The sequence below is a fragment of the Gavia stellata genome, chromosome 3 (genome assembly GCF_030936135.1).
Source record: "Gavia stellata isolate bGavSte3 chromosome 3, bGavSte3.hap2, whole genome shotgun sequence".
Classification (NCBI taxonomy): Eukaryota; Metazoa; Chordata; class Aves; order Gaviiformes; family Gaviidae; genus Gavia; species Gavia stellata.
The window spans coordinates 52791688-52798209 of record NC_082596.1 but is presented as its reverse complement, the minus strand read 5'-3'; positions in this window follow the sequence as shown (position 1 = coordinate 52798209).

Here is a 6522-nt window from a genome sequence, read left to right as displayed (position 1 = left end):
CCGCCCTCCTCGCCCGGCTCGCCAGCTGCGGGGGGTGGGGGGCGGTGAGGAGGGGAGGGGAGGGGCGAGGCGGGGGCAGCGCGCACGCGCGCGGGGCCGGGGCGGGTGAGTGAGCACAGGCGCGCGCAGGCTGCGGCGACGAGGTCAGCGCGGCTCGCGCCCCCTTCCTATTGCCCTGCAAAGCGGCGAGCCCGAACCTCAGACCTGCTCACATCCGGGCACCGGGGCAGCCCCGCCCCGCCCCGCCCGCCGCCGCTCGAGCCAGCCGCCAGCCCCCGCCGGTGACGGGACACTTCCGGCAGGCGTCGGGGGCGGGCGCGCGATGTTGTTTGCGCGTGCGCAGCGGGTGCCGCAGACGCAACGGCCTGTGCGGGGGGAAGACTGCAAGTGCGGCGGGTGGGGCGGCCCCTGCCGGCCGCGGGGGGCCGGGCCCACCGCACCGCCCAACCGCCCGCCCTCAGGCTCTCCCTCAGGCTCTCCCGCAGGCTGTCCCTGCGCGACCCGCTGTCCGTGGGGCGGGAAGTCTGCCCCCACCGCTGCCCCCGTACCGTCCGGCCTGGCGGCGTTATCCTGGCGGCACAGCCAGCTCGCACCGGCTCGGACCCGGTGGGTTGTTAAGCCCTGCCCTCTGCTATTAGGCTCCTTTCCTGCCAAGAATGAGAGAGAAAGCAGTACCAGGTGCTGACAAGCCAGGGGTGACAGAGCGACTTAGGTGGCCCGCAGTGTGTCAGTGACACCTCATCGCTGACAGAACTAAATGCGAAATGAAAAATCTCCCCAAGTCATAACGCCTCCTGGTAACGGTGGTGTTACAGCAGTATGTGGTTGCAGCAGCATTTCCTAAGCGCGTGTGGGCCATGTATTGCAAATATGTTTGGAAATCCCTCTAAAGATTGGCTTTGGTGCTGTTCTGGAAGTGATGTCCACTCTCGCAACGCCTTTGGAAACTTCTCTAAGGGTATATTTTGGGGTTACTGGGGTTTTACTAGTGATAAGTTTTGCTTTAGGTGCACAGGAACCAGTAGGTCTCCTAAACAGAGATGCAGCATTGTGCCAGTGTATGTGGCTTGAGTGTAAAAGGAGGACAGATGCTCATCTGTGTCTCAGAGACTAAAGAGTCTTACTGGATGTGTCCTGGTCCTGTGCAGTGTCCGCTTCTGTCTCCAGAGCAATGAGTTCCCTCTGAATTGCCTTTTTGAATCCAGTGACACTTGCTTTCCCAAGTTCGGTAGCAACCCTGCAGATGCTGGCTAGCTGTTTTAAAAGTTGCATTCTGCACTGTGTTTCACAACTCGTTCTGTAGCGTAACTATGTATTTGTGATTTTTTTCCCATTTTCTGGGATATTTCAGTCCTTACTCCACTGGGTAATGGTTTTGTACCTCATCTAACCTTATGTTGTGACTTCATTGCCTCAGGATATTTCCGTGTCTGAGCTTGTGTCTACATCGGCAAGTTAGAAGAGAAGGTCTTGAGTTGGAGGAGGGGAGCTGAGGGTCTGACATCCACACCACTGATGTGCCAGTCCAGACCAGCTTTAGTCTAGTCCTGTGGATGCAGTGACTGCTAGGGTTGGAATGCGTTAGGTATGTTCTGGGGTTGCATCTGTGGGTTTGGTTTCCTTCAAAAGGAATCCATTACGCATACTCCAAGACCCTGCATGACAAGTGGGAGCAATCAGAAGGTTTCCTTCTTAAGTGTGCTCCTGATCCTAACTAGAATGCTAATGTAGAGATACCTTGTGCGTACCTAGTGCGTTCCAACCACATTACCAGTCTAGGGCTAATCCTACCTGAAATGCATATAGCGTGTGTGTCAGGATCTCAACATTAAGTAGCTTTGCTGTGCCTGTCCGCTCCTATCAGTAAGTCCTACTTGCTACTAGGGACACAGTCTCAGCTTATTTGACTGCACATTTACCTGGTGCTGTGTGTACATCACTCCATCAGAATGACTGGAGAACAGCATGATGAACCTTGGCATTAGCCACCAATAAATGACCATGACAGGTGTTAGAAGAAAAATTTTTGAATGGCAGGATGCGACAGGGTTTCTCCCAGAGATTTCTGATTTCCTGTACAGATTTCTGGTTACAGTTTGCTGATTTAACAGAGACCACACAAGTGATTTAGTACTCGAAAGCTACACAGCATAGACGTTCTGCAAATATTCTTTTGTTAATGTTTGAAGTATTTAAAAAGTGGTTATTTGGATTTTAATAATAAACTTTTTAGGCCTTTTTTATAATCTTCCAAACATTTTATTGATTTCTATAGCTATTACATTTGTGGGATAAATTGTTGGAAATTGCAGTCAGGTTGCTGAATAGCATAAAAATTTTTATGTATAGATCAAATTACCTGGAGATGCTTTGTTCTGTCTGTAAATTTTTTTGTCTCTTTATTAACTGAAATGAGGAACTGCTTTCCTTGATAAGTCCTTTTTCTGGACACACTTCATTGAAGCACAGTTTGTCCTAGACAAACGGAAATTTTCAGCAGCTGCAGTTTTTTAAAAAGCTGATAGGAGGAGATGTTATTTATAACTCCTTATAACAGCTCCTCTTCAATGCATGATAATCTGCTCTGACTTTACAATGAACACAGAAACATGTGGTCTCCTGCTCTCCTACAGTAACCTGCAAAATACTTTCCAGATGAAGGATACTTTAATCACTGGGTTGCCTGTAGATTTCCTGGAGGATTATAAAAGCATTTCTTTGTGTTATCGCTAACTTTGTAAATTTAACATGATGTTTTCCCATCCCTCTTTCTTAGGAACATGAAGCAAACAAAGCTAGATTTTCTCACATCCTTCCATGGAATAGTAATTTGCTGTATATCAGGGAAGCAGTAAAGAAACAGGCATTCTTATAAAGCATTAAATTCCAAAACTTGGAAAAACTCAATTCATGGGATAGAAGAATATGAGTAAATTTCCAGTTTTCCACAGAAGGTGGCAGCATTTTGAAGCACTGATGTCACCGTGAACTTGCTAGCAAATGTCACTTTGCTGAAAGAACACAAACTTTACAGAAATTTACTCTCATCCGAAGTTGTGGTAAGTATGAACACGAGTGCTCGCGCATGGATTTGCTGTAGAACTAGGGGACCTGGGGAAGGGGGGGAGGAGCTGCATTCACATAGGTGGAGTATGTGGACAGGACAGATTTAACCCCAAACAGATTTTAGCCTTATTTATTTAGCCTTGTTTACCACTACTGTAATACTGCTGGAGTGCCTCTTGACTGCAGCTAAGTGAAAAATTATTTGCTTCTAGGTTATGCCTTTTTTCACAGGAGGCAGTAACTCAGCTGACATACGGATCATTGCACTAATTGCAGAGAGTGCCTTGTTGAGCTACAGGTTTGGGAGATGCAGTGACTGTGTAACAGCTGACTGCCACCAAAAAGGGGAAGTCTCTCCCACTACTTTCTCCACTTTCTTTCCCCACGCTCAGTAATGTGCTCCAACTCCTTACCTCATGCTACCCACCCTCTAGCACCTGAGGGACCGCTCTAGGCAAGCAAATTTAATTCTCTGAGCTAGCAAAAAATCCACCCAGTGGAAAAACTGGATCATATTCTGCCAGGGCAAGAAAGGCTGAGGACCATATGACTGGAATCAGGGAGGATAAGAAAAGGCAGGGGAGGAGGAAGAGCAAGCCTTTCCCTTTTGGCATGAGAGAGCTGTTAACATTGGCAGCTGCTTGTGAAACTGCAGCCTTAGGGCGGGCTACATAGTTAGAGGATTGAGCTCTTGATCCCAAGCTCAGTCACAGCAGTCCTGCCAGCACACAGACCTTGCAGCCCCATTTGACATGCGAGCACACTCCCAGCCTGCCCTACTGCTTATTAGACATCTCATCTGAGTGAGGAAGGGGTGACTGACAACCAAGAGGCAGTAGCTGCTTAAAGCTCTCAGCTGTAATTAACCCTGCAAGCACTCGTAGTGCAACAAAAGAATGCCTCAGGTTGGCTAAGGCCACAGGTGAAGCTGATTTAATCTAGTGGTTTTCTAGTCACTAAATGTATAGATCCTTTAACGAGGAGCAGCTGAGGCAGCATAAGGCCCTGATTTCCATCCATTCAGCAGATTCAAAAAGTCCCTCTACCCTACACCAGGAAGAAAGGAGAGGCTTATTTTTTGCATCTTCAGTAGAAAGGCAGGAAAATTGGATCCCTCAGAGGAAGAGGTGTTTGCCAATCAAGAACCACTGGCTGTTGTGGCTGCTGGTGCATTTGGCAGATTTTTCCTTTTCTTCTGTTGGAATGAAAATTAAAAAAAAACAAAACATGGCTGGGATATTCTACAGCAGATTGGCTGTAGGAGTTACTGTGCTGGCTGGTAAGAAGCACTGCTAGCCTGTTGGGGGGAGGAGATCCAGCATGTATGTTGCAGGTGTGTAGAAACCCCCCAGGGAGATTCTCTTCGGCTTTTTTTAGCTTCCTCTTTCTTCTTCATTGCCTTGAGCATTGTAGGGCTCTTTTTGACCAGCTGGCTTCCTAGGATGCGAACCACAGCATGTGGCTCAGGCTGAAGGGTGTCTGTGCGTGACAGTAACTCTGTGACTCAGGGAGCAAATGTTTTCTCCTTTTTTTTTTTTTTTGGCAGGGCAATGGTGCATTGAGCTGAAGCGGCCTGGGGAGAGCACGGTGTGCTTGCTCACGCGCACTATGTGCAGGGCTAAAAGCCCTCTGCCTGGCAGGTCTGAGTCACTGATGTGAGCCAGGTAGCTGTAGGAGTTGTAGGTAAAGAGGCAGTTGCCCTATGAAATTCCTGTGTAGATAGCACATGGGACAACAGGGATTGGAGGGTGCCCTGACTGCCCAGAGTTAGAGCTTTACAGGGTGTCTAGCTAAGAGAGCAGGGGGGCCATGTTGAAAATGGGGGAGGGAGTAAGAGTCAGGGGTTTTTGATTTGTTTTGGTGTTTTTGCAGGGAGGCAGGAAAAAGCTGGGCTAGGACTTCTCCATTTTACTTGCATGCTGAATGTGAGATTTTTTTGGGGGGATGGGGGGAGCAGGGATAAAAAGGACTGTAGATTGCACACCAGCTGCTAGGCTTCCCTCCAGGTGTAGCTGAGATCTGGGGCCAGGCCAGACAGTGGCTATATATGTAGGTGAGTGGTGCATAGGGGTCCAGACAGTTACAGAAAAAGGGAAGGGGGCCGTTGCCTGAAACGTGTGGCCACTGCTGAGATAAGCAAGCTGCTTCATTCTGTTGACTAAGGGCTGAAACAGTTGACTACTAGATCTCAGTTGGAAATGGCAACTTGCAGGAGGGAGGAGGTAAGGAGAAGCTTCTGAAGTGTGATACTTGGTGCCATACTGACAGGACCATGATGACCTGCCTGGAGTCACCAGCGCTTTATTGACATTTTCTTGACACCAGCTCCTGCAGAGTTGTAAACTGTTCTCCATAGCCCATTCTGCGAAGTCTTGTAAACTGTGCTGTTATATGTCCTGGTTTCTAAAAAGAGCGTTAGTCCTTTTACTGTTCAGTGTGGAATGTATACCATGGGTTAGTTTCTCTGTATTCATAGATCCATATTTTTCTTTTTGAAACTTTCAGTTTTTCTACGTCTATTTGGCAAGAGTAGACATAATAAATTACACTTTAAAATCTTGGTCTTTATGATCTGCTATTAAGACAGCTAAGGTCACAGATGGTTCCTGGGTGACTGAAGGCCTCACAGATCAATAGAACAGCACCTTGCATTGACTCCAAGAGCAAATTGAGAAGAGGTGGATATTCTGGAGCATGTATGTAATATGTACTGTTTTGAGCAGGGGGATTGAACTAGACAATCTCTAGAGGTCAACTACTGTTATTACCGAAAATTGTAATGAAGAAATCTTTACATTCTTTCCATTCTTTTTCACTTGTTTTTGACCTTGTGTTTAGAGATGTTCTGTAACACTATGGGATTCTGAACTAGGAAGAAAGTTTCCTTTAAGAGGGGTCTGCAACCTTTGTGACTTGGAATTTCATTTTCATTATACTCCATGTTTCCAGTAATGAGTATGCTGGTAAGAAACGATTTTCTCCCACCTCCAACATTTCATATCCCTGTTGCTGTCTGGATACTCAGATCACATGAAAAGCTGAATAAAGACCCTATGAATTCACACTGTTTTGAACAGAGGGCACATTGTGGAGTCAGTATTTTGGCTCACTGGTGAAACTCTGTGTACAAGGTATAAAGATATTACATAGCAAAAATGTTTGTGGCACTTCTTGCTAGCTTGTGTGTGCCCTCCAAGAACTGAGGTGTGTCCGCATTATATGTTTCAGAAAATCTGACTGGGAAAGCTTGAAGATATCCATAGCAAAATTTGATTGTTGCCACTTTGCACACTGTGCTTTGAACAGTGCATTTTCACGAAGGGGGTGTAAGGAAAAACACTTTACGTTGGGGGGGGGGGGGGAACAAGCCCAGCTTTATAGACATTTGCTAGACATAGCTTTAAAGAGAAATGTCTCATGGGGTTTGTATATGGGATTGGACCTAAATGAAATAAG